We start from the raw sequence: 27445 nt of genomic DNA, 5'->3' as shown, positions 1-27445 counted from the left end.
GTGTTTATGTCTTGTTGTTCTTGCCTGGGACAAATTCACATACTTGTTCTTGTCCATTTTAAAGGCGTCGTTTAAAAGGAGATATAAAAATTTGAGTCTTCCTAGTTTGGCGCGATCAGCAATGGTCAGTAGGCTGGATCTTTTCAGCAATTCTGTAGGGGAATCAAAGCGACCATACCTGTGGTGAACAAATCTTATCGCTTTCCTCTGAACACTTTCGATGATGTTGACATTGGTTTGCGTATGTGGGAACCAAGCAATGAGTGCATATTCTAATACCGGGCGAACGAGTGTGGTGTATGCGAACAACTTGGTTTCACGACTAGAGTGTTTTAACGTTCTTTTTAGAAAAAATAATTTGACGAGCGCTTTACTAGATACGTATTTGACATGTGCATTCCAGTTTAAATTAGACGTGAACACGACACCTAGATATTTGTATTCAGTGACTCTGCGCAAAATTTTACCGTCTAAGCTGTAAGGAAATTCCAGAACATTTTTTTTCTTATTGGTCAAGCACATACAAACCGTCTTTTCAGTGTTTAAAACAATCTGCCATTCACTGCACCAGTCTGCTACCTTCTTTAAAAATCTGTTTAATATTGCTTGGTCATCTTGGCATGAGATATCGCGATAAATAATGCAGTCATCTGCAAATAACCTTATGTTTGCGTCAGTGCCGTCAACCATGTCATTAATGTAAAGAAGAAATAAGACTGGGGCTAGGACAGAGCCCTGTGGAACTCCAGACTCCACTGCAACTGGTTGTGAAACCTGTCCGTAATAAACAAACTTAAAACGATTTCTTAAATACTCCTCTATTCATTTTATTATCGGTCCCTCCCCCATAATATGTTTAAGTTTTTTTACAAGTTTGACGTGCGAAACACGGTCGAAGGCCTTTGATAAGTCTAAGTAAATTACGTCAATTTGTCTTCTATTGTTTATACCCATCGAAAAGTCATGAAGTGTCTCGATTAACTGTGAAGTCGTTGACAAACCTCTCCTAAAGCCGTGCTGGTGTGCATTTAGTATATTATGTTTCTCAGTGAATTCTGTCATAAATTTCAAAATTATGTGTTCCATTATCTTGCAGCAAGTACACGTTAGGGATATAGGTCTGTAGTTAGAAGTTAAAGAGCTATCGCCAGACTTATGAGTAGGAATAACTTTTGCGACTTTCCACTCTGCGGGAACCAAAGAAAGACTCAAAGACTTGTTAAAAATTAGCACTAAATACTTGCTTATCCATTCAGCGTATTTTTTTAAAAACATGTTAGGAATTTCGTCAGGACCCGTACCCTTTTTTGCGTCTAAGTCGAGTAAAAGTTTTAGAACGCCTGCTTCTGTGATGTGTAAGCCACCAAGATCTTTATCTGCGTAGGTTTTAGAAGGTAGAGTTAAGTTTTCTTTGCCATTATCAGCTGTGAAGACGGACTTAAAGAAACTACTGAATTCTTCTGCCATTTTTTGTGCCTCCGAGGCACAAAAAATGGCAGAAGAATTCTGCCATTTTTGAATTGGTTTGATTTGATTTGATTTGGATGTTACGTGGTCTCCGCTGGGCCTTCTCCGAGCGCTTGCCAGAGTGGGCCGTTTATAACGAAAAATACAGCAACCAGGCTCAAAATACAAACGTGAGATTGTCATTTACGGATATTGTCGATAATATTCAACCTATTTTTGAACACGACGGAAATATTTCAAATTTCGTTGAAGTATCCCTTTAAAGGGACACTGACAGGGTATTTATGCTCGCCGAGGTTTTTAGTTGTACGTGACATATGAGAGCTCAACTACCCAGAACAGAATTTGCGGCTCGAAATTCGGTTTCTTTCCGCTCGAAAACCGCCGATCAAGAACTGGCCGGTTCGAGTCTCGCTCACTCTCTTTTCCGCGGTCACGGGCCGTTTTCTAAGGTATCGATGCGACCACCAAATTTAATCAAAGTCGTGGGTCACTGAAGGCACACACTCAATATTAAAAATAGAAAAAAATATGAAACCCATTTTTTGTGGCTTCTAAAAAGCTGCAAATACGTTGATTGAAAAAAAAAGTTCCACAGACAACCGGAAGCATTCTGTGCGTGCGTCGTTTCGCGTATCGTGGGACTCGCAGGGACGGCGATGGCAGCGGACGACGGGCGTGGGACCTCTATTTCAGAACTGTCGTTCGCGGTACCGGCGAATTTTGTCTGCCTTTAAAAGAGAAATTTGGTACTGATCCAAAGAATTGGTATTCATCCCGTACGACACGCCCGATCACCGAGCCGATTTGCACGAAGACGTCGCCGAGCCGTCGCTCCCTTCTCGTGGCTGAAGACATTGCTCGCGCAAACGTCAAGCACGACGTGTCTACTTCGAGTTGAATATGCACGCGTACGATTTCTTTACTAGGTGCGAATGTCGCCAATGCGTGGTGCATCCCGACTTCGACCCGGGAGTGTTTTTGCTAGAGGAAAATCAGCAGCAAACTTTCCAACTTACAGTTTATCGGCTCAATTATTACTAACGAAAGAGATTCCCCATTTTCGATATGCCCCAGTAGCTCAGTGGGAAGGACGTTCAGGACCGGGTTCGATTCCCCGTGAAACCTTTTTATTTTTTTTTTTCAAATATTTTTTGATGTCTACATTTCTTTTTTTTTTTTTTTTACAATTATGACTGAAGAAACAAACAAAAAGAAAAATAAGAAACAAATCTTGTGGACGACACGTCGCTGAATTAAATGGTATGGGATTTCTTTTTTGACACCTGCGAACTCAATGTAATCACTTTCCACAAAATGCAAGGAGCATATAAATCAGGTAGCGTCCGCTTTCCGAGGTGCCCGTATATGGTCTACAGGAATTGCAGCCAGCCATTGGTCCCGATCCCTTTGATCTTTCGGAAACTCTGTCGCACAATGCCACTTCTGTTTCGGACGCAGGACATGTGACCCAGCTCTTCACGCAACATCTTGGGTGTATTCTTTTCGGAGCCGATCAAAATTCACCACGGGCACTCACTACTAACTCCTCAATGTACAAAACAACTCATCTTGGAGTACAGAACAACGGGCGGAACATACATAACTGCAAAAGAATCGCGCGGTGCACAGTTCCCGTACGCCGCATGTCGTCTGCTACAGGAAGAAGAAAAAAAAAAAAGGGTCACTAGTAGCTACGTGACTTCCGCCACTCACTCTCTTCTCTCCACTTCTCCGACCTCCGTTGGGTTTCGGTTTCGGTTTCGAGCAGTTGCGTCTTTTGGCTTTATTAAAAAAATACGCTTCTCTGTTGGAAAATATTAATTGGGTAGTCCTCCGACACCATAATGAAGCGCCTGGCAAAAAATTAAAAACAAACTTTGGGGGGTATCAGTGTCCCTTTAAATCGACCGGAAAATTCGGTTTCTTAACCTATCGCGCTACGACTTTGTGTAGCGTTGCCCACAAATGGTGCATTTTGTTTTGTAAAATTTGCGAAGAGCGAACTTACTCGAGGAAAAAGTAAAGAAAGAAAAAGGCTTAGCTCCTATGGAAACGCAGCGATGCCACCGGTCCGCAAACAACACCGTTTCCCACGGGAGACAAAAGATGGCGCAACAAACGCCGCCGTTCGTTGCGCCATCTCTTGTGTCCCGTGCGAAACGGCGCCGTGTTGTTTGAAGACCGGTGGCGCCGCTGAGTTTCCATAGGAGCTAAGCCTTTTTCTTTCTTTACTTTTTCCTCAGGTAAATTCGCTTTTTGCAAATTTTACAAAAAAATGCACCATCTGTGGGCAACGCTGCACAAAGTCGTAGCGCGATAGGTTAAGAAACCGAATTTTCCGGTCGATTTAAAGAGCCTACCGTCTCCTTGTTTCACCCAGTAGTACAATTTCCCAACTTGTATTTACAGTGTAAGGGATTATTGCGTCTTGCTAGCGAGATTACCTTAGTTTTGTTGGCGTTCAAAGGCAAACGGTTTAACAGATACAAAGCCTCTGGTATCAGTTTTATTCTAGCGTAGGTTGTTCCGTTTATTGGAACTTGCAGCGTACACAATTTTGTATTAGTTAGTTGGCGGTACCTAACCCCTTTTGAGAAAGAGGGGTCAGCAAAAGTTCAGATTGCCGACACAGGTAAAAGTTGTAGTTTCTTGTTTTGTTCTAGCTTTTCCTACTTTTGGGACACTTTTTGTTCTTACTTGCCAGATGGCGCGAGCCGCCCTCCAGTTTATAGGCTTCGGCTTCCGCCGTGTTCATTGATCCATCGTTCGTTTAGCACTCTTGATCAACAACGGCACCGCGTGAAAGTGAAGTTGGCTTCCCCGGTTTCCCCGTTCAAAGGTTCAAGGACTTCTCTACTCAAGAAACAGGTACTGTTCCCAAGACTGAATCCTTAGGTGCGATGCAATAACTTTAAAGGGATACTTCAACGAAATTTGAAATATTCCCGTCGTGTTCAAAAATAGGTTGAATATGATCCACAATATCCGTAAATGACAATCGCACGTTTGTATTTTGAGCCTGGTGGCTGTATTTTTCGTTATAAACGGCCCACTCTGGCAAGCGCTCGGAGAAAGCCCTGCGGAGACCACGTGACATCCAACGCAATCGTGACGTAGGTCGTCTCAGGACGAGCAAAGCTACGGCGAGGCTGACGTCGAGAGGATGGCCTAGTCGTTCCAGCCACCGAAGCGGCTGCTTTTGTACGTATTTCGAGTGACGGGTTAAAGGGATTGTCCGGTCAAAACCGGAAGTACTTAAGTTTTTGCACTCGTTACGTCGAGGGAGCCTTCATGTAGACAAACAACATTTTTATTTTGATATATGATCTCCCGTTATTAACTAAACCTTTCATGAGCGTAGGTACGAAACTGCACCCCGAATTTCGCCATTGTCAACGGCTGACATTCGTAGCTGCTGCGTGACGTCACAGAACGCAAAGGTTTGTCGGATGGTCGGGGTAACAAGCGTTGGTCGATGGATGTCTTGTATTTTGTTTCAAAATATAAGTCCCCTAGGCGAGTGGTTCAGAAATGGGGGTCCGCGAAGGCCTTTTCGGGTTCTAGGGGTTCGCGAAGCCCTGCCTGATCAGTCAAGCCCGGGTATAAAAACTTTTTTTTTTTTCAGGTCGAAATGTTTTGTTTTTGGGCGAGTTTTTGTCGTGTGAACGTCAATAAAAGAGGTATACCTCACTCTAGCCCTTTGTTATATCCATTTATTAAATTGATTATTATATTTAACCTATACCTTTTCTCTCCTCTCACCACGAACAGGGTGCTCCATCATCTCCGCCGATCTACGAGGGGCCCGCGAAACATCGATGGTTGATAACTACTGTCCTAGGCTGTATTCTACTGAAATAAGGTTCTTTTATTGCAGTTCCTAAGCGTGTGCAAAAAAGTCACGCCTTTTAACAGAATATTACTCGAAAACAGCCATAAGCTTCGAGTAAACGTATGCCGTTTCGCGCAAACACAACTGCGACGGCCACCGATCGAATCAGGAGCGCTTGCAAAGCAAAGGATGCAGATTTCGCCTCTGAAGCGGCGACTAGGTACACGAAGCGGTATCTGGGTGCACATATCGGCGGATCCACTGGATTGGTGATGAGGCTGCGGGTCTTTCCCTCAGAGGCGATGACCGCGGGTCGAAGGCAACCGGCGAGTCGTTCAAATGCATGTCGTCACTTGACTTGGACGAGATTGGTGAATCGTAGTCACACTCTATTTGCACATGCGGGTCAAACAGAATTTGGCTGCACGCGTGCTAAATACAACTTCTGGTATCGTTTCCAGGTGGTCTAGCTGTTGGTTTCGGTTTCGCTGCATAAACAAATTGATTGATCCGATCTGGGCGAGGAGTGCATGGACGTAGTTTAATATCGTTAGCACAGCATCACACCTCAGCTTACAAGCCTTCTGTCCGCTGAACTCAGCTCGTAGCTCTCTTCTGTGAGATGATTGCTGCATAAGCGGGATCTCGATCTTGACGGGAACCCAGTCCCTACGCACGGCGACGATCCATTTTGCTCGTCACTGCACGTCTCGCGGAAAAGTGTGGAACGTCATGTCTTGGCTCGCATGTGCTGCCCGGTGGTTGTGGCACCCAACCGCGCAACAAAAAAAAAAAACTCACCCAACCACGAAACAAGTCGCGCACAACAACAAAAACGAAGCACGCCGAGGCGTTCACTTGCAGGTAAACGGCGAGACAGAAATGCTCGCGTTGTGTTGTGTGACGTCAGAGCTCCAATGTTGCCACCGAAAACAGCGTTTACGCTAGAGTGCGATTGGAGCAGTATAAATTCAATTACTCATGCAGAGATGCATATAGAATTCAGATATTGCACGTACGATGCGTCTGGATGCAATAACGATGATATTCAATTATTTTCTCGAATACAAAATTTGACCGGACAATCCATTTAATCTTCTGTAATCTTGTAGGGGGACAATAGCGACTTCTGCGACACACAAAAGGCATTCTCGGGCACGGCCGGTCTAGAGCGGAGAGGCGCGCGCTCTTCTTACGGCCTTCGCACGGGGGGTGGTTTCTCCCTGTCGCCGCAGCTCGTGGGGGCGCTACCGCCCTACCCCTGCTAGAGTTCCTGTATAGGCTCCCTACGGGAGCCAGAGTTGCGCATTTGTTTTCCCCGCGCCGCCACGCCGCTATTCGCCGAGATCCATCACGTGAGGAGCGAAGCATCCGGTGGCGTGCAAGAAAGCCCCCTTTACGGTCGCTCCGCCGACGTTTCTCTTGCCCCGGCGTATGTTTCCCTGCTTTCCGCCTCCTTCTCCTCCTCTCCTGTTTTCCATGCGCGGCGGCGCGCGCGGCGCCGCTATTCGCCAAATTTAGTCACGTGAGGAGCAAAGCATCCAGCTCGTGCGGGAAAGCCGGCGCTACGGCCACGCACCGAGGCTGAATGCGCAACTCTGCTACCGTAGGTAGCTATACAGGAACTCTAACCCCTGCTAACCCCTGCCCTCCGTACGAGGCGCGCTTCACGCTCGCGCGTTTTCTGTGCCACCGCGCTTTGTACGCTCCAAGATCGAGTTTTAGAAATTACTGCGCTTGTTAGAAGAACTCCACGGCAGAAAGCCAAATACCCACAGAGATATTTATCTGTCTGCTTTATATATATATTAAAAAAAAAATAGGCCGATTACTATGGGAGGTGTCGCGCTTCAGCCGCAACAAATCTTGAACGTGAAAGTGGTCATGGGCTGTAGTGCTTATAACATCAATCTTTTTCTATGCACGCTATTGTAGCAAACGAAAAATAAAAACACAATCGGACTGCCATTTTGGGACACATAGTAACAATGTACCGTGCTTATTCACGCTAAGCAAGTAGGCTTTCTGAAGCAGTACGCCACGAAAATTACACGAGGCAAACTTACAAGTTTACAGCCTGAAATGCTTTCTCGACGGCTTATGTACATAGGCAGACGGCCTGTCATTATTGTCCGTAACCTTTCTTGCATAGTTAACGAGAAGGATCCTGACCAGCTTTTCAGAAATCAAACTAGCCGACCGCTTGGCGTGATTGTTGTCGACACCTTCTGGGCGGCTCAGGATGGGCGAGTCAACAAGATATGGTTCAATCAGTACTTGCAGGGATCGGAGAACATTTGTCCGTGGCATGTGCTTCACTGCTTTTTCAAAGAAGGACACTATCTTGTCCAAGAGAGCAAGAAACTCTGGCTTTGGGTAAGAGAGTCCACTACTGTCTTGACATTGCACAAGCATAAACAAGGGGTCATTTTTCTTGCTTGTCGTCAGAAGCATTACACAAGAATCACATCCAAAGTCACTGATAAGCTTCACAATATACCCACCGACGTACCCAAGTCCAGAGTAGGTCACAGAGCGTGAAGGAGCATCGGGATGTTCTCTTAGGTCTCTGAGTTCTTCAAATAGTGCTGGTGGTAGAGCTGGAGCGAGGTCTTCGGTGTCAGCATCGGGTATCTTGACTTCCCCTGCAGCAGGCAGAGTCTTTTCTTTCACAATGTGATCTAGAGCCGCCGTCACAGCCCTTGCATCGAGCATGTCATTGCCACCACACACGGACCTTATTCTCCCAAAAAGTGCTTCGATGGGGTCGCTGTTAAGCTTTCTTGTCAGGACAAAGTTGGCGCCTTTTGCTAGAAGGAACTTTGTTGTCTCCACAGTTGACTTCGTGCTAAAAAGCAAGGCTTGGAAGGTCTCATCTGTGAAAGCATTCATTCCTGAAGCCACGGATGTTTCCTGGATGTCCTTCACGTAGCATGGAAACTCGTTTTCAAGCCACACGAGTCGAGGGTCGTCCTTCGTTGAGATGGGTCTTTTGTGTGCACTTCCTGCGTAGGTCGTGTCATGAATGTCAAACCATTCCTTCATTGTCTTCATGAAACGAATGGTAGGGCTTGCGTCTTTGAAAACATAAAGAGCAGGATCACCGCGTGAGTTTCCTTGAAGGTGTTCTAAGGCTGCAATTACCTGTGGGGAGAATATTTGCACGGCACGAAGCACATTCATCTTCTCTAGGTTTGATGGGTATACATGCTTCCTTGTCAAGTTCCGTGCCAGTTTGATCGTCATGTCCTTTTGGTAATCATAAAGTTTTTGGACGAACATACCACTGACGACACCTGAGCCATCGGTAAGCTTGCGTTCGAGGAACTGGCTTCGGACGTTCTTGAGAATGTGGCAAGGGTCAAAGCTCAGGAAGATGATTCGGTCATGATCATCATGATGGTTGACAACTGTTGACAGGCAGCCATTTCCCATGTGCTTGAACATCGTCGTGTTTGCGGAATAATTGTCCGTCGCAATGCGAACGACCACGAGCCCGCACAACTCCACAGCTGAAATGACTTCCTTGGTCCACGTAAAGATGTCTCTTCCACTCAGCTGCCTCGTGAAATAGTAGGAGCACGGTATCCTGTACGAGCTAGTAATGCCATTGAGGACGAAGCATAGGACCCTGTTTGCGAGTGTTTCTTCTGAGCTAGAGGGCGTACTGCTATCCGGTTTGTCCCTGAGGCCAAACACCGCATCACCTTTCCTGTCGTAAATGCACTTAGGCTTTATGGCAGCCTCGTCAATGATTAATGACGCCATGTGCTGCTTGCTGCTGAGCATTGGGGCTTCGTGAATCAGCCTTTCCTTTATGGCGGCACTCATTCCCGATGATGTCGGACTTGGGCCTGTGTATCTCTGAAGAGTGCACTTTGCTGGAAGTGTCAGGAGCTTCGATGCTCGAGCATGATCATAGCCTTTAGGCGAAAGAAATCGCCATATCACACATTCTCTTATGATCTCTTCGGGGTAGCTTAGCCGTTTCTTCCCGTAGCTTTTTATCTCGTGAAGAAGAAACAGCGCCTTTTTTTCTCCCTTCTCCGAATCTGCAGCAATCTTCTTGACAGAATTTACCGCTCATCTTCACGATAGAAGCTGGCCACTTTTCTTTCAGCAGCGAGCTGTTGCAGAAGCTTCCTGCTCTTGGAGCGGTAGTATGCGACCTGAGAGCGAAGTCTTCTGATCATGGAAAGATAACGGCTTGCTCTCTGAGCGTCATGGTTTGTCGTTTGTGTGCAAACACAAGGTTTCTGGTCGGGAACGCCGTCCGACGCATCGCAAACGTCGTGCGAGTATTCAGCTGTTTCGGCTTTCCGCTTCGTTGGTTTCCGAGGGGGTAGGGAATCGCGAGGTACAGGGTCCTTGCGAGGCTTCTTCGCCTTCGGCGCCAGGTAGGATGGATAGTCTTCAAAGACGGTCGGCACGGCACCCGGAAGGAGCTTTTTGACGCGGCACTCAGCAACATAGTCACTATGACGGAAATGTCTGCTACAAACAGTTGAGGCCGACTTGTCGTTGATAGTCAGATTTTCTCGTGAAATGTTCTTTTTCCATTTAGAACACAGTTCTTCGTCGCTCGGAAATTGATGAAAAGAAACACCTGGAGTCTTCCCAGACCGGGATTTACACAACGGCACACAGCAGTACACCATCAGCGCGATATCCGATACACGGCGTGCAATACGTTGTCCACTCAGGCAAGTCGTTCAGCCTCGTCCGCACGAAACTTTCAGCTGACCGGAATCAAGGCAGTCAAATGCGTGATCACGCATCGGAAACAAAGGAAGCATCAAAACACTCGAATACAGTTGAAGTGTGGAGCGGCCAGCGCGGCTCGGCGGCTCGGAGTGCGTTGAGGGAGGTCAGGGTGGTGGCGCCTTCACGCGGGAAGTAGTGGCGTTACACGACAAGAAAAAATCGCATTGCTCCCTCAGCGAGAGCGAAGGCCGTAATGGCGCGTTCACACTGAAAGCGGATCCGCGTTCGCGAAGCGGATCCGCGCGTTCTCAACCGCAAAGCGGCTAGGATCGAGCGGTTGGAGCGCGTTTTTGCCAACCGCTTCGGGACCGATTTCTCCCAACCGCTTTCACGAACCGCAAAGCGGCAACCAATCACAACGCGACGCTGACGTCACGTCAGCGACTTTCAAAACAAGACGGCACCTGTCGCTGGTGAGGCGTCCAAGGCGCTGTAGTCCTAGCGCTGTAGTCTTAGCTTTTGACAAATCAACGGAGAAACTGGATGTTCACGTCCGCCACTTGAATCCGCCGCGAAAAGATTTGACTCGTAATTTTAGCGGGCTTCGCACCGGTGATTTGGTTCGGGTAAGAGTTTGTTTATTATTCCGGGTGCCACAGCCCAAGCTCGCTGCCTTGTTAATCTCTGGCTGTAGAACGTCGGAACCCGCCCCTGATCGACCGAAATGTCAGCTTTTCTACCAACTAGGATAGTCGCGTGAACTATTGAAAGCTTTTGACACCGTGCATGACCACCACGAAGACCGAAAAAGACGTCGTGAGCTTGATTGCGTAGCGAACGCATTACCGCGGAGGGGGCAGGGTACCTGCGCTAGCTCGACCTGTAACGTTTACTACTAATAAAATAAATGAAGGGAACCTACTCAAGGAATAAAGTTTACGTACCAGACAATGCAGAGGTAATCCATACGACGTTTATTTGAGCTTAATCCCAAACAAACAGTAGACTCGATCGACGAGCGAGTGACGAGAGGAGAGTCCGCCACCAACGAAGCAACGACCGTCTAGCACCAAACACATTCCCCCGCACCACGGTCCACCCCACCGCTCACAACTTCGAAAATGATAAGAGCGAACAACGAAGGGGGAAAGCTGGCCCTCTATCCCTAAAACTAGGGAGCCTTCATGTGCGCTTTGCTAGGGTGATGCCACCCTTTGTAATACCACTCGCCGACAAACCAGCAGCCATTTTGTTCCTCGGTGATTATCCGTGGCGCTTATAACCCTCCCGGAAACAAGCACCTTATCTCAGAAGTTCGGAGCAGCGTTGTGGAACCCACGGAGGGAAGATTAGCATTTTCCCCCTCGAATAGGATTACCGATGGACACAAAGGCCACTTTCCGGCGCACGGGGAAACAATGAGAGAAACAAAATGGCGGTGGAAGAGGGTGTGGGAAAGGGAAACAGGCAGTTGGCATCACTCTATGCGAAGCGCACATGAAGGCACTCTACCTAAAACAAGGTCAGCTATTCATGCGGGAAGGGTCCACTTCGAAGAAAAGGTCGGGGGCATCCTGTTCTGAGTCAGCAAGGCGCGCCTAGCTGGGCTTTGCTTGTGGGCGAAGTCGAGGGAATCACAGGCGAGTTTGGCGGGTCCATGCTTCTTTTTTTGCCTCCTGAACTCGTGATATGCGTGCGAACATCCCGGAGAAAAATATTCCGAGTGCCAAAATAGCAAAAGTTTGGCTTTGGATCTTGACTTAAAGTGGATTTTGGATTGTAAAACAGGGTTGTCAAACGCAAGTCTCAAAAGATCACGCGTGATCGCCGAGAAACCGCCAACCGCCTCTCGGTGTGTCTGAACGGGGTCGCTCGCGAACAGCATCCGCGACCGCTTCGCGAACGCGGATCCGCTTCCAGTGTGAATGCGCCATAATAGCTGGATACAGGGAGAAATGCAGCATCTGGCGTCGTTTTGGAGTCTTTCGAGCGCTTTCCATTGGCTTTTGCCAAGTGTGTAGTAAATGGCTCCGTACATTACCTTACACATGTGTACGGCTTGGACTAAGGTCTTTGCAATCATCTCACCGGCTCCTCCCATTTTCTGGGCAATGCGTCGAATGAGTGCTGTACCTTGCTTCGAAGTCTAGGAGATTTGGGTGATCCATTCCGCCGGGAATCTTCTAGCATAGAAGGTGACAACTAAGATTTTGCGCGACATAGCTTTTTCGATTGGTGTACCATCGAATAGAAGGCATAGAGTTGGGTTTTCATTCTTGGTGAAGACCATGTACTTGGTTTCTTCTAATGAAGGTTTAAGACCAGTCTTCTTGAGGAATCGGTCAATGGTATCAAGGCCTCGTTGCGGGGTTTTCCTTCTTTGTTCTGGAGTACCTCCGTAGGTCCAGATTGCAATATCATCTCCACATATTGTAAATTTTACTTTTGGTATCTTTTCTGACTTGCTCACTAGGAGGGCCATGTTCAAGTTGGAAAGAGCCGGGGAGAGAACAGCTCCCTGGGCAACTCCGATGGCATAATAGCTTCTTGAAGCAGACCCACTTGATCATGGAGGCATTATCATCATAACCTTAAAATGCAGGCCGTTCACCCTTATTGGCGTTAGACTGATGTCAGCTGTTAAAACCCCTTTGCTCTACTGATGTCTGACTCCTGGTTAGCTCAGTTGGTAGAGCGCTCTACTGGAAATGGAGAGGTCCCTGGTTCGACACCAGGACCAGGCAGATTTTTTCAGTCGCACGCCAGTCACCTAGCTGTGTTTGGAGATTTGTATTTCTCATTTGTCCCCCTTGTTCCCCTTCTCCAGGGATTATTATTGTTATTGTCCAGCTTGTTTGCTCCTTTGCATTAATTGCATTATCATGATATCCTTAAAACGCAGGCCATTCACCCTCTGCGTTGGACTGGTGGCAGCTGTTAAAACCTGTTTGCTCCTCTGACGTCTAACTCCTGGTTAGCTCAGTGGGCAGAGTGCCCCACTGGAAATGAAGAGGTCCCTGGTTCGATACCAGGATCATGGAGGTTTTTTCAGTCACACACCAGTCACCTGGCTGTGTTTGGAGATTTGTGTTTGTCCTTCGTCCCCCTTGTTCCCCTTCACTAGGGATTATTGTTATTCTTCTCTGGCTCGCTTGCACCTTTGCATTAATTGCATTATTATCATAGTCTTCTTGTTTTGAGGTGGCTGGTGACGAATGGCAATTTTGATGGGAAAATTGTCGCTGCCCCAAGCGTCCGGGTAGATGGTCTAGTTTATGGGGAGCCTTGGATTGACAAGGGTAAGATCACGGGTGGCGCCGGTTGGGTTTTGAGTCGTCCCGTACCTTTTCTTGCATCGTGTCTCATTTGCAAGGGTGAGGTTATCCATGTTGAGAGCTTCTAGAAGCTCTTCAGAAGGGCAGAGGGGGGGAATCATACTTTTGGTTGATATTGGTTTTTCAGCTAGGTGCCGTTATAAAAAATACAGTCATTAGCATCCGTCCATCCACCCAACAAAAGTGTCCAGCACTAGCCTCCTGCCTTCGATCACACTTTCGTACCTTGTGAGCCTCGGGCGTGGTCGCACAGGTGAAGGACGACGGAAGGCAACCTGCGCTGCTCGAGGCCAGGCGTCCGAAAGAGACGTGCCTTGCCCACCCATTCAGTCGCCTCGCCCATTCAGTGACTAGAATAATATTTATATTTTATTGGAAAAATTGAAGGTACTGTGGGTGGCTCTCAAGACGTCGGCTGCAAACATTTGCCATCCACTTTCAGCATCTTTCCCAATTTACACTTTTGCAATTTGATACCTTGCCTGTAGCCTGAAATGAAGGCTGCAAACTTTGGCTCTGTTGTCTGGAACTCATGGCTGTATCCCTGTGCGTATACATTTCTGAAAACCAGCCGTGACAATGTGTCAACAAAATACTCAGAATCTGCATACTACACACGTAACATTTTCTTTTTCCTTTCTTTTTGTGAAAATATGTTTGTGGAAGTCATTGATGTTGCATTAGCCGCCATTGTGATTTATTTATTTATTTCCAAATACTGCGACCTCAATGAAGGTAATTGCAGGAGTGGGGAAAAAGAACACAATAAAGTACAAAGGGATGAGATATGCAGAACAATATACAGACGAAATCCCCCTAAAATTAGCAGACAAAAGAACAGTCGCATATTAAACAAGAGTAATTGTGGAAATTTATGAAACAAAAGCATCATAGGGGAGCGTACGAATTGACCCGTCTAGTTTATTCCGAAGTGTTATTGTGCGTGGGAAAAAAGAATTTTGAAAACAGTTGATGTGAAGCTGAAATGGAATAATGTTTAAAGGATGTGAATGTCTTGTGCATGTGCTAAGTGAGAAGGAAATGTAGTTAGTAAGTTTAATGCCACAATCCTCGTTAGCAATTTTATGTAAAAGTTTTAGTCGCTCAATAGTACGCCCGAAGGAAAGAGAATCAAGCCCCAACGATAACATAAAGGTTGAAAAAGAAAGAAAAACAAATCTAGAAATAAATTGGATGGCTTTAGCCTTAATCGAATTAAGCAGATTAATATCTCCTTTTAAATAAGGGTCCCAGACTATGGATGCATACTCTAAAATAGGCCTAATAAGTGTTTAACAAGCTAGCAAGTTGAGTTGTTTCGACTAAGATTTTAGCGATCGTTTAACATATCCCACGCTTTTAAGGGCAGGGGAAGATAAAATTAACGTGGTTTTCTCAATTAACTTTAGGTGTAAATATAATTCCTAGGTATTTACACTTCTGAAACTCAATTAAAATCTCCTCATTACACCCATAGCGAAAGGCTAAAGGGGCCATGCAATCATATTCAAGCGTCCACCTTTTTTGCGGTTTCCACGTCTCTTGGGGTTTGTGCAAGCCAGCGGGCACGGAGAGAGTGACTAAATATCAGTGCATCATATTTTAACCGGACGACGTGGAAACCTTTTCCACCGACGAGGGCGACTTTCGGTACCGAAAGCGCGCCAAATGTGGTGACGTCTTTGGTCCTGGGCTTACTACTGTCTGTCTATGCTGGAAAAAGCGATGAAGAAACTTCATCGTGACGTCGCCGGTGGGAGGAGCCTAATCTCAATCGGCGGCGAACTCAACTGGCAGGGAACTTCATCGCGGCGCGTTGGTGACGTCGACGGAGAGTGGCGATTGAGTTGAAACTTCATCGGGATTTGTCCCCAAAATATATCCCTAGAGGGAAATGCGCAACGCCGCATCGAAGGGTCTTGTAAAAGCAACATTTTTAACTTCTGAAAATGTATAATGCGGTACAATCTAAATATAATTACCGGTGTCAAGTCTAGGTCGCATGAATCATGTCTTTTTACGTAAGTGAAACAATTTAGATGATCGCAATGCGTGAGCTGCATCGCGATTGTGATGAATCGTCATGGCCGACGGTGGGTGTCGCACGTAAAGTGCTCGTGTGTCTGTACGAAGATTTGCCTCACTTTTGGAATTTTTGCTGTCAAGTCGGGCTTTTTCACGTCGCGATTACCACTCGGCAGTCTGGGGGGGGGGGACGTGAACCAAGTGTCCTCGCTGAACTCGAGGAGTAGGACAGAATCTTGGCCCGTATAAGAAAGGTTCCTCGCTAAGACACGGAAGAAGGCGCATGATTTCGAGGGCGGACGCGCCTCGTCCGTCGCCACACGGCATCTCGGCTGCAGTGTCGGTAAGTGCATGGCATCTCAATGGGCGGTTTTAGCGTACCGTTGCCGTAAGCAGCGAAATTGCTACTGGGAGCTCGCGCTGTAACTTTGAAGCATGCTTTTCAGCGCGCTTAAAGCCTTACCAGCCGTACCGTGGCCACCGCAGAACACGGTAACGGTCTCCTAAAACTTGCTACTTGTAGTAAACAGGCACCGTGTTGTTTTTGGTCTTATTGACTTTGCACGAGTGTGCTGCCTCGTGATGTTTCTTTGAAAGCTCGGATCGTAGCGCTCATGCTGACGAGTTAATTTCTCTAGAGCTGTGCATGAGGCACTCCGATACCTGAATTCTTAAGTGTAGGCAATGGGCATTACATCAACGCGGAACCAGAAAGGCTGCCAATTTGTTGTGCGTTAGCTTGTGTTTGATTGGATGATGCAGGACTCATCTGCTGTGGCTAAAGGTGCTAGTGAGGACCCAGCACAGATGGCAGCTCCACCACCACCAAATGGTAGGTATAAAAAACAGTCTGGATTCATCTCCATAAACGTGGTTTGCGCCTGTGTCAGGACATATATTATGCATGAGTGCCGTCGGTAGCCTCATGCTGGTGGCCATTGATGTTGTGGGGTTGCAGCTTTGCTACACTGTGATCATGGTAAACTGCGCTGGCTCCAGTGGCCCAAAGTGACAGCTTTTGTACCCATCTCAGCAATTGCACAAAAATGTGAACATGACCTGCACTGTGCATAACTATGTAGAAGATGCTGTCATTAACCTATTGTGCCTGGTCGGTAGCTCCCAAGGTGACTGTAGGTCCAACCGTGTTGATGTTTCTAGCAAGGTGACACCTCAGCAAGACTTACAAAAACTTAAGTGTACACATGGTGCAGAGACAATCCACACATGGTTACTTGAGTTTTGTGTCGGACAAGACACAGATCCAATTAATGAGACTGTGTCAGGAAAAAGATGGTGCCTCCGGTCCTGTTTCCTGACAGCAACCTGCTTCCACCGAACATTCCCGGCAGCACCACATCTACCCACTGCCCTGAAATTGACAAGGGAATGACACTAAGACAAAACTGGCTCACCAATTCCAAAACCGGTGTCTGCTATTTATTTAAAAGGTCCACTTCTAAAAATATTTGCTGCAAAGGGCTGTGGAAGCAGGACGCACCTGGCTAGGCATTGCCCGTCGAACTCGGCAAAATCATCGGCGTGCAGTTTTGTATACTTCTCTTCATTTTTTGCACTCAGGTATTCACGTCCTCCACCTTTGGCTAGATATCACAATCTCTCACAGTTGAGAGTAAGTAGCAGATGGTTCTCACCACCACACAGAGCAATATTTTCTGCGTACTGAACTGGACAAACACGGACAAACTTTGTCATCATCACTTGACGGTTTAAACTTCTGCCTAGGCTTAGCCCAAGTGCCGGCACTAGCACATATTTCCTTGCACGTCTCCGAGCAAGCGCGCCCGTGGCCGAATGGCCAGGGGCGCGCTTGCTCAAGGTCTAAAATCAAGTCAAGGTCTAAAATTGGCTGGCAAGCATTGTTTGGAGAACCGTCGAAAGAAAACCTGTGTCATATGGCACTAATGAATTATTCCAGGCCAAGTTTCTTCGTCCTTGCTTTATTGAGTTACACCCAGAGCAGCTTGGGCTCACAATCTTTGTTGTTTGCTCAATGCAATGCGGAAGAGCTGAACTTCCACAGCACCAAAAACATTGACGGGAACAACGTTTAACTTGTCATTGGGAATCAGTTATGACAGACAGTTATAGCATAAAGGAAAGTGAATGCAAGACTCTTCTGTTTTCGCTCCTTCTCATTTTCGGACCTTGTGTTGTGTTTCGAAGTGAGTGATTTCCAACTTTTCGCTTTCCATTTTTCATGTGATGGACAGAGCAGGCCTGTCTGCTGCAAAGTAATTGGATTATGCTAGGTGCACATTGCTCAAGGCTGCTTGCTTCATAGGTTGCATGTTGTACTGGAAGACCCACAGCATGAGTGTGCTGGTCTGAGCAGTTCCTTGGTTAGGAAGGTGCCCGCATAAACAAAATGTCTTTCAGGAGTCTCGCACTCTTGATATTTCCAGCACTGCATAAGAGTTCTAAAAGAAGATAAAAGCAGTGGTATGCCATACACTAGTGCTCACCACACCCCTGGGATTTTCTTGTTCTATGCAATTTCTGTAACATAGTCTTTAAAAATGCTTGTTTTTATAAACATTCACCCTTTTCGTGTACTTTGTTTGCAGGCTGTGGAGGGACAAGCAGCTGCAGATAGCCAGCAGTCATCTTCACTGACCACACTCGTGCTGCCCCTCATGGGGGTGCAGAATTTCCATGCACAATAAAACATGCTCCCTAGGCACCATTTTGCGTCTTTCATGATTTCAGTATAGCATGGAAAAAATGTTTGCAGCACTACCTTGGTCATACCCGACAAAATTGTTATACATCGAATACAAATTTTGGGTCAGGAAATCTCGGTGCAATTGTTTATGTGCCGGGACTCGGTATCTCGACTTCAGATGTCGATGTACATTTCATATACAGGGAACCAGAAATTTCACGATTAACGGTGACACGGCGGTGCAAGTTCAATCGTCCAGATACCAGCAACCAGTTAATTCTTCACCTTTTCTTCCTCTATACTTGGAACAATATACTGTTAGAGCCAGAATGCTTATGCAGTCAATGGGAAACAAGATGCCACCCATAAGGAGGCCCTCTTTTATTCTCTATTCTAATGGCTCGACAATTTGCTTATGCGGTTTACATTTTTTCAAGGTTACCCTGCCAAAAACATTGTGTTAAAAAGATATTTCAGAAACATCAACTTGTTACAAACTTCCATTTTTAGGTGCCATACCAAAACTCCGGTTAAACTATTTTTAGGTAGACCACTCTGCAGCCAAAGGGACTTACCGTGTCTACTTGATTTGGCAAGTTACAAAGTATGACAAAACATTGCAAGCGGATACACACAAGTATATTTCGCAGATGTGACGAGAGACAAAGCTCGTAGTAGCCTCAACAGCTGCCAGGCTTCAAGTTTGAGCAGGGAGACCCTGGTAGGCAGCACATACTTGCAGAGGTGGTCACCTCTCAGATTTTCAGCACTGCACAGCGTGTCCTCTGTTGTCAAAGCTTACACCGTCCTCGGGGTCGGACTCTTGGGGCTCAAGGAAGAGGCCCCGAAATAGAGCTATACAAGCCCTCATTGCGCAGAAAGTCAAATGATGTTGCTGTGCCTAGCACCTTTGCAACCACCGAAACCTGCTTTTCAGCATCCTATTCACTGCTTTACGACAGAATCCTAAGCATTGCTTTTTGTTAAGCTTGGCCTCAGAACAGCAGAGCACCCATTGGGGTTGCGAGGAATGGGTGTGCAAGCATGGCTTCAGGGTTTTGTCGCTGTCACCTGCACACAACAGTGAGGCGGTATCTGACATGAATGTTTCATAACCTTCTCAGTTGTCCAAAAGCACATCAAGACTAGATAGAAATTCTATATGCTAATGCAGCCTCTACTTGGAGATAGTAGTTGCATAGCATCCCAAAAAGGCTGAAAATGTAATAACAAAAAAGTTGAAAAAAAAAGTGGAGATATTCCACTTGTCTTGCACAATACCCAAAATTATGCCTTCAGAGTAAAGAGGTGTCAATTGAGTTTATAATCTCTTTATTTTCCTTTATATACAAAGGTGGGAGATGGGGCATATAATGTCAAACCTCAAGCTGCATGGCTTGCAGCTTGACGAGGCGCCCTACCCGGTGTGGTAGAAAAGCAGCAGAAACGTTTCAGACAACACAAGCAAAGAACAAGATACTGTACCAGCTTGAACCTGCAATCGTAAAATGAAAACGTACACAACGTGCTGCAGCAGAACAATTTCCACATGTTGAGGCCCGAGACATTTGGATGATACACGTGCAATCACGAGTAAGCTTGAATCCGTGCGACTATCTCACACGACACTCATCACGGTGAACGAGGCACCCGTTTTCTGCCGAGAGCTCTCGTGCAAGCGCATTGAGAAAATGTGTATTGAGCACTTACCGACAACACCGCTGAATTCGCATCGCTGAACTTCTTGGCCGTCGTCTTTACGTCTTCACTTGGCGTGCGAAGCCCACCCACCTTCAGCCCCGGGTTATCGATTATCGCCTCTGTAGCATCCAAAGAATGCGAATCGCAGCACACCGACGAACGGTGACGTCTTCGTCGCAGCAAAATGTGCCGCCAGCAACGCTCAAAGAGAGCACTTGCTGCTCGGCGGTCACCATATGGGGCCCCTCGCGACGCCGCCAAAGCTTCCACGGCAAATGTCAGCACCAGCCAGTGTCAGGCAGTATTCCCCGATTACGACCCTGACGAACCTTGAACGGCGAACGCATAAAAACGTAGCGATAGTCCGCTTTGGTCCGCCCCGTCCGCGAGCTTGAACGTCGCCATCTTCATTGACTTTGGCAACTTTTGCTGCCCGACTACTACAAAGTTATCTCCATCGCCAAACTCAATCGTGACGACATTTTGACGTCACCGCGAACTTCATTATTTCACCAGCATAGCTCGAACTCCATCGGAATCCGTAGGGAAAAACTCAATCGCAACGTCACATCACGTGACCAAAAGGACAGCCAATCAGCGACCGATTGAGTTAACTTCATCGTTGAGTTTGCGATCTAGCATAGACAGACTGGTCAGAGTCACTAAAAGCTTCTTTTTAGTCGTAATACAAAATATAAGTGGCGCGAACCGTTTCACTTATTCATAAACATAGTTTTTGTTCAGTATTTTAGATCAGAAAATAAACAAATGCAGTTCATAAAGTACTGAAACAGGAAATGAAAGTGTCGGCATACCCGCCACCAAGCAATGGAAAAGGCGGCGCATACTAGAAAGGAGTAGGGGGATCAGGCGCCGACACGGAAAGGTCCCGGATGTATGCGGCGGCGTTCCGAAGGCCTTCGGCGAGAAGCTTTGTCTTGCGGTTTGGCCGTTTCGCAGTATGGCAGTGCAAAGTGGCTCCCATTCTGAAGATGAAGGAACACTGATCTTTACCCCTTGTTTGCTCTCGTTTGTGGCCATTGAAGTGTTATGCTGAATTAGTATTTAATCACGCAACAAATGCAATGAGAGCCGCTCTGGCTGCCCGCTGCATACAGCCTATCCAGAACATGCTTTAGTGGCGCCCTCTCGCGCCGTCGACACTGAGTGCGGAAGCTGTGAGCGCTCGGTAAGCTCACTACCCCTCCTCTAGTTCACGGCCACTCTCATGCAACGCAAGCAACGTCATGAGGGAGATTATTTTTTGGTTGTTTTTGTAATTTTAATTCGCCCATAACTTTTAAAATAAAGGGAATTTCGATAAAAGAAAAGTTTCACTAAGTTACTACGTTCACATAATGGAATTAAACAGCGCGAAGATAGAAATAGGAAGAGACACACCAGACAGGCAGCGCTCTGTCCTGTCTGGTGTGTCTCTTCCTATTTCTATCTTCACGCTGTTTTATTCCATTATGTACAACGATTACCAACTAGCCCAGCTTTCAACCTTAGTACAGTTACTACGTTCAGTGCGCTCAGGTTTGGTGCAAATTAAAAACCTGTAAAAAAAGTTCTTGCAGGGCCCCTTTAAAGGTGATTTTTTATTTATAAACCTCATAAACACAGTCTTTTCAAAATTATCTCAAAAATTATTTCAAAATTTTAATGGCAAAGCCATCAAAATTGATGGCCTTGCTGCTGAGCATACACCTTCTGCAATATTTCCTACCACCATATTAATTTTCTCGGCAAGAACAAGTGTTGAGGGGTACCATTAGACCATTTGCTATATCTTCCAAGCGCCCCGGCCCGCACTAGCGGAATCATGGGAACTGTGTTCCTTGAGCTCTTTAGTGATCAGTAATTTCGACCCAATCCATGGTTACACAGGTTTTGAGCGTAATTTGTTGTCACCCTGAACAAGCGCCTGATATACCCCAAGGACCTGTGATATTGCTTTTAAAATTTCTCCTCAAAGTCACCGTTTTTGATTCTGTGCATGCTGTTCACCGTTCAACCTGGATGGGCGCTGCAGAAACCTCTTCCATTATTATCATTCTCGTACAGCTCCAAAGACGCTGATTTTAAGTTAGAAACGCTAAAAATGCTATAAAGAGCCCCGCTAACTCCAAGCTAAATCCTGGTTTTTGTTGTTGTGAATTCTCGGCTTTTTAAGCAATTCATACTAAAACAACAATCACGAAAATGATAGTATTGTAAGAGATTTCTGCAGCTCAGCCAAGTTGAAAGGTGGATCGCATGCACAGTGTAAAAAATGTTGACATTGACGAGAAATTTTAAAAGTGATATGACAGGTCCTTGGGATATATCAGGCGCTTAGTCAGGGTCACTCTGAATTATGCTCAAAAACTGTGTAACCAAGAACAGGGTCGAAATTAGCGATCACTAGGGAGCTGAAGGAACACCGTTCCCATGATTCCTCGAGTGCGGGCCGGGGCGTTTGAGAATATGGCAAATGGTCTATGACGTAACGTGGAAGCCCTTGAAAAAATTGACGAGATTTTTTCCACTGCAAAATTAAGCTATGCATCAGCGAGCACTCAGTCTCTTCCTGTATGTAGTGCTAGCAATCCAAACCAGATGACAAAGTTTCAGAACCAATCGTTACCTACAGGGTGTTTCAAATAGCGGCCAGGCTCCTTAAACCGGCAGCAAAAATGAGTTTCTTAACCTATCGCGCTACAATTTTGTGCAGCATTGCCCACAGGTGGTGCATATTTTCTATAAAATTTGCAAAGACCGAACTTACCCGAAGAAAAAGTGAAAAAAGGAAAAGGCTTTACTCCTATAGAAATGCAGCAAAGCCACCGGTCTTCAAACAACAGGGCGCCTTATTGATTGAAGACCGGTGGCTTTGCTGCATTTTCATAGGAGTTAAGCCTTTTTCTTTTATTACTTTTTCCTGAGGTAAGTTCAATCTTTGTAAATTGCAAATTTTATAGAAAAAATGCACCACTTGTGGGTGATGCTGCACAAAATCGTAGAGCGTTAGGTTAAGAAACCAATTTTTGCAATTGATTGAAAGACCTGGTTGCTATTTGAGACACCCTGTAATTAAAAAGGTGCATGTGGTCTTCTGTAAGTCTCAATGGGAAAGTGGCATAATACATGGAGCTGAATGACGGCAATAGTCTTGTTTTCCCGTCTATATTTTCAGAAAACCACCTCTAACTTTTTAATAAGATAAGAGTTAGTTTAGAAACTCTGGCATCTGGTTCGGACCTTAGTGCTATTTGGGCAGATACTGTCCACTCAGCAATGCATCATTTCTGCAGTGAAAAAGAGTGTAAATTCTTTCGGGGTACACACTGTTTGTTAATATGATTACTAGATTATAGCTGTAATGATCAGGTTTTGTGTGGTTTGCATTTCAGGTTTGTAAATCTTGAACACTCAGCAATGAAGCTTAGACCATACGTTTTATACGCATGAATGCACTGTAACATCTTCCCTGTTGCTTGCATGAGACCTGGTGCAATGATGCCTGTATAGCATCTTCCAAAGTATATATCTCTCTATTGCAAACTATATATGATTGCTGATTGCATTAATGGGAAATGTGGGTCGAAGAATCGCAATCTTTTGCAAAAATATTTAGTTTGGGGTTTTATAGTGTTTAATAACCTTTGATTCATATTTTAATTTAAAAATAATAAGAACTAGTTATGAAGTGAAATTTGTGAAATAAGCATTGCAAAAATTGGCACCCCAGAACTGCATAAATTTAAGCCATTTTTGTGTGCGCGGTTCTTCAAATTGTTGTCGTTGCCACCACATTGTCTCCGCTCTGTTGCAGTCTTGTGCAGCTACAATAGACCCTTTCTGGAATTCAGACTGGCAACTTTGATCACTATCATCATCTGAAAAATGGCATATGTGCTTGACTAATGGCGGCCTTCTGTTTAGTGATGAAGGAAAAAGTTGAAGATGCTCCTAAGCAGTTGATTCGACGCCTATACAGTCTAGATGCTAACTCGACGTGAAGCAGGAATCGGATGCAAGAGCTGCGTAAGCTTTCTATTCTAACTCGGGCCCAGTCAATCTATTAGTAGCTTACACTCGGCTTCAAAGCCCCTTCATGTATAGAATTTTATCAAGGCAGCTATATGGGCTGGCTCTTCGTTCTGACTGGTTGCATCTTTTTCATCATCGACACTGAAAGAGATTTAAAAAGAACTGGTAGGTGACGCCCGCATTCTCATTTACCGTTGACTTGCGAAAGTGACAGTGCCCCATACAGTACGGCAGACCACAGGTTTATCGCCGCCAATAGTACGGTAAAAGTTAAACTGCCGTTTGAGTCACCAGATGGCACTGAATCCCGGAAAGGGTCTATTGCTCACATAAAATTATTAACAAAAATATTTTTTCAACTGTGGAAGAGGTCGCTACGCATCAACGCTAACATCCAAACATGTTTTTCTCTTTATGTTATTTTTTGGGGCATCTTTACAAACAAGAATTTTTGTTTTTAATATTGTTATGGTGCCTGCATCACGTCTCCGACTGGTGTGTTTAGCGTCCTATCCTGCCCATACGTCGAAAGTGGTCCCCAAGTGGACACAAACGACGTCACAGACGCCGGAGTGTCATGCTGTTGCCTGTCACGATCCTCACGGTTGGCCGTAGACATGCTGGCGAAAAGCGCAAGCGCACGCGAGTGTCGCTGTCGTCACGGCGTCCCAAGCGTCCCAACTTCTTTCCTGCTACCGTATGTTCCGTGGACTGTCACAGTGGAAAGCGACCTGCAGCAGAACAGGCGTCTGCTACAGACACCACGGCTGTTGGGACGCCGCCAGGGTCGCGATCGGCGACAGCATGGCACTTTTATGACGTCATCAGGTAGAAATCGAGGGACCTCTTTTTTGGACGCAGTAAACACACCAGTCGGAGACGTGTTCCAGGCACCATAATATTGTCCTATACAACCAAGTTCGGCATGCGTATGCTTTAGAATATATGGATTGCAACTTTCTAGGTTTGGTTAGAATGTATATTTTTTTTTATATTTAAGAAAACATAAAAAAACTGTTGTTAGCCGTTTGAAAGTGGTGTTTTCCATGTTTTCAGGCGCTTTAAAATAGAATAAGCCGAGCACACATTATTTTTGTTGTTCATTACACACAGCTGTTTAAAAGGAGCAAATTAGTGTTTTTTACAAGGCTCTTTTTAGTGTTGCCAAGCCCCACGTGAGTGCAAGAACATGATTTTTTCCCGCATGTTCAGAGCATCCAGAACATAAAGAACAAGCTATATCACAACTAACGGAAGATTTATATAAAGGACATCAAGCATTATAAACTGTGGAAGTTTAATTCAATTCTGTGAAATAATGAAAAAATAGTTTTCCCTGGTGCATGTCCCACATTTAGCAACACACTAAACTTTTTGTGGTAAGAGGAATATGACGGCTGTCCTTCATAGTCGGATCTAAGCGTCCCGCATTTCTTAGATCTTGCAGAACAAAGTTATTGTTAATATGGGTACACCTAAAGGGTTCCAGCCATATAGTTCTCTCATATTCTGTATCGTGCAAGTCCTAACTCCTTTAACAGTTAGTATTTTAACCGTACTGGCACTGCAAAACAGAACAGGTTGTTTTGAGACACCTTCAAACTCTAAGTCAGGTGGCACAGGCTGTCACCCATTGCCAAGCACAAAGGCATTTTATTTCATTCATTCATTATAGATATCTCAAAATGTCCAAATCCTTGGTGTCTTTTGTGTATTATTTTCATAAGTGTCTGACTAGCTTGATGTGCTTGGAGGGTGTGCTCACTTTGTTCTTAATTGCTGTCATTGCTCATTGCATTTGGTTCCTAGCATCTCAAGTGGACACGTGCGTCCATCTTGATCTTGCAAAATTCTCCACGAACCAGACCTCGGGCAGCAATTCGAATGGAACCGACTCAATCCTCAATTCGTGGTGAGTTTTTTTGTTTGTTTTCATTTCTTTTGTAAACAGAGGACAATGTCTAGACTACAGGCGGTCATACTTTAGAGCAGCGCTTCTTGTACAGCTGTAAAGAGACCCCTTGGGGTCTGTGCCAATTCGGAGATCCTTCACTAGGGGAGCCAAGAGGCCAGATGGAAATGTGCAGGGTGATTGGGTTTTTCTTCGATGTGATGGAGGCAATTGCAGCGAAATTGTATTTGAGGAGAGGTTCGTGGCAGCGGCGAATTAACGTTGGGCAAGCTAAATGTTAGGCTCCTATACATGATGGGTGCGTAGATAGAAGATGGGAAGTGGGCTGTCTACCAGGTACTGGGCTAATGCTGGAAAAGAATGAAGAGGGAAAATTCAGTTAAAGGCTGACCTGCAAAATATTTTCCAACTAGGGTGAAAATCCTTCTCGCCACCCTTCCCATTTCCCCCTCTCCCGCTGCTGTCCTTACGGCAAGGGAAACTTTTCTTATTGCTGTGTCTTGGGGCTGGATAAGCGGGGGAGCTTATCTCAGCTCATCTAGCCCCAACATGCAGCAACAAGAGGAGTCCCCCTGCAGTCAAGTTAATAGCGAGAGAGGGGAAAATGGAAAGGGTGGCAAGAAGGATTTTCACCCTGGTTGAAAAATGTTTTGCAGGTCGTCCTTTAATGGGACAATGAAGGCAATTTCGGACATCTTTTTGGCGATTGAACTGGATTCCAGGCATGTCTCAGGCCACGTTGTCCAAATTTCAGCCGAAACCGGCGCTTGTGTGCCGCACAAATCAATTAAACATTCGCGGTAATAATCACACCGGGATCGACTGTTGGCGACGCCCCGAGAGTTGCTGGAGAAGCCAGGAGAAGCGGAGCTCACGTGACCGATGCGGGGCCAAGGAGCGTGACGTCACAAGAGACGCGTCAGCGATTGGTCGAAACGAGACGTGCCCTCGGTCATGTTTTGGTTCGTGATTTTTAGAAATACTGTTCCAATTTCCGCTTGAATAACCATGAAAAGTATAAATCGGACCGGAGATGATTATTAAACCGTAAATAAACCAGCGTAATTGTTTTTTTCTTTGCTACGCTGGAGGCGAAACGGCCAACGAGCAACTATGGGCACTTCGGCATGCGGGTCGCCCGTTACCGGCTGGGCGATCTCCGTCGGGTGGTGGCGGAGACCGCCACACACATACTCCCGTTCTGTTAGTGTTGGGTCACTGAACCGAAGCTCGAACTCGCTCGCGAGAGCAGCATTGCCGCCCATGTCAACAGATTCGACGAAACGACTGCTCGATTGCGCCACCGCGCTGCTTATAACCCACCGCGGTAACCAGAGTCTCGATCTCCTAAATACTACCAATACAGACTATTCACACTTGACGTCACTCCCTACGTCACCTCCGTTTTCGGAGGCCCCGAAACGGGAATGGATATTGTTCAGTTTCGGTTTCTTCAGTTCTTTCGTAGGCACAGAAATATGCATCACAAATGTCTACAAAAAATTAGGCAGCATGCTATGTTCCCAAGAAGCATAAAAACACCATTTAAAATATTAAATAAAATTGTCTTCATTGTCCCTTTAAGAGTGCAGTGAAGGAAGCCGAAAGAGATATGAGAGAGTTGAGATTGGAAAAGAAGCCTACTGTGCAGAAACATTTGGAGTAAGAAAAGATAACTTTTTTAACAATTCAAAAAGAAGTTTGCTCTCTGTGTGGCAAAGGCGGGTACTGAGGGCTGGGACTTT

At 45.9% G+C, this 27445-nt stretch overlaps 1 non-coding gene and 1 pseudogene across 1 annotated transcript; one reads left to right on the top strand and one right to left on the bottom strand.

Moving 5' to 3' along the window:
- Positions 1-7372: 7372 nt before the first annotated feature.
- Positions 7373-9978, bottom strand: LOC115326037 (annotated as a pseudogene).
- Positions 9979-12677: 2699 nt separating this feature from the next.
- On the top strand, positions 12678-12750 carry Trnas-gga. The gene has a single exon. It is a non-coding gene; the product is annotated as a tRNA-Ser (tRNA).
- Positions 12751-27445: the final 14695 nt, after the last annotated feature.

Source organism: Ixodes scapularis, unplaced genomic scaffold (genome assembly GCF_016920785.2).
Source record: "Ixodes scapularis isolate PalLabHiFi unplaced genomic scaffold, ASM1692078v2 PGA_scaffold6__148_contigs__length_123643588, whole genome shotgun sequence".
NCBI lineage: Eukaryota > Metazoa > Arthropoda > Arachnida > Ixodida > Ixodidae > Ixodes > Ixodes scapularis.
This window is presented reverse-complemented; position numbering and strand designations above follow the sequence as displayed.